The sequence below is a fragment of the Elephantulus edwardii genome, unplaced genomic scaffold (assembly GCF_000299155.1).
Source record: "Elephantulus edwardii isolate Elephantulus edwardi_28Jun2011 unplaced genomic scaffold, EleEdw1.0 scaffold00041, whole genome shotgun sequence".
In the NCBI taxonomy this organism is placed as follows: Eukaryota; Metazoa; Chordata; class Mammalia; order Macroscelidea; family Macroscelididae; genus Elephantulus; species Elephantulus edwardii.
The window spans coordinates 6,864,970-6,866,351 of NW_006399791.1; the positions used below are offsets into that span (position 1 = coordinate 6,864,970).

Below are 1,382 nucleotides of genomic sequence, written 5' to 3' on the forward strand. Positions count from 1 at the left end.
TGATGGGTCAGGAAGTGCACAAAATCAAACAAGGCCTGGCCTTGAAATTCACTGAGCTGGTGTACACTGGTTTCTGGCACAGCCCTGAGTGTGAGTTTGTTCGCCACTGCATTGCCAAGTCACAGGAACGGGTGGAAGGAAAGGACTTTCCCTCTGCAATGAGGAGCTGGTGAGCATGAACGTGCCACGATTATGAACCAATTGATGTCACTGGCTTCATCAACATCAACTCCCTCAGGCTGAAGGAATATCATTGTCTCCAGAGCAAGGTCACCACCAAATAGACCAGCTTACATTGAGGAGCTGGGCCTCCTCACTCTGCCAATTTCCGAAGTGCAGACACTAATTGTTGTGATAATTTGTAATTGTGACTTGTTCTCCACACCCCCCCACCCCCGCTGGCAGCATCTTGGGGGCCCCAGACCCTAGCTTTGTTCCCTGTTCCCCTTATAGCCTGCAAACTATGGTCAGCAAAAAAGGGAAAGTGGGTGTGTGGGGACTACAGTGGGGAGCAGTAAAATGACAATTTTAAAAAAGGAGAAAAAAAAAAGATGACAAGCTTGGAAACAGGAGCAGTTCTGCTCTGTCCTAAGGGCCACTGTGAGTTGGAATCGACATAATGGCAACAACAGTTTTGGGGTTTTTGGTTTATAGAAGTAATAAACAGAAGAAGAGTCAAACATAAAACCCTTTTTTAACATGATTGACTTCGGGGGAAAAAAATAAATGATTGACTTCGGAAGGTGAGTGAGACTGGGAAGGGCAAAGGTGGGCCTGAGGACTGCTGATGACATCTCATTGTTTAGGTGTTTCTTTTGCTTTGTTTTTTTTTTTTGGGGGGGGGGTTTGCTTTGTTTTACTATGAGAAAAAGTTTACTGATCATATTTATATCTCATTCAGTCATTCATGCACATTACATTTTTATAACATAAGTTGGAGTGGTGGTGGTAGTGTTAGGTGCCATCAAATATGACTTAGCAACCTATGAACAAAAGATCTGAACCCTGTTCTGTCCTGTGCCATCCTCACACTTCCTGACACACAAGAGTCCATTGTAGCAGTCACAATCCACCTGGCTGAGGGTCTTTTTCTCCTTTGCCATCCCTCCACCTTTCCCAGCATCATAACCCCTCCTAGCAACAGGCCCAAAGATTGTGGGGCAAAACCTCATCATTCTTGCCTCCAAAGAGCACTCTGGCTGCACCTTCTCCAAGACGTATCTGTTTGTTCTTTTTAGCCATAGTTGGAATGTTCAGCACTCTTGTCCAGCACCACAGTTCAAAGGCATCCGTTCCTTTTCTGTTATCCCTATCCATTGTCCAGCTCTCCAATTCATAGCAGGTGATCAGAAAGACCATGGAAGTGGAGCTCTGGTGGCCTC

General features: G+C 45.5%; 1 protein-coding gene and 1 pseudogene across 1 annotated transcript in view; both read left to right on the forward strand.

Annotated features, from left to right (window-relative positions):
* The window catches only part of BLM (Bloom syndrome, RecQ helicase-like), a 99,451-nt gene that overhangs the window by 84,798 nt on the left and 13,271 nt on the right, over positions 1 to 1,382 (forward strand). The gene's annotated exons all lie outside the window — the stretch shown is intronic.
* LOC102859532 overlaps positions 1 to 1,382 on the forward strand; it is a 4,194-nt pseudogene that overhangs the window by 902 nt on the left and 1,910 nt on the right.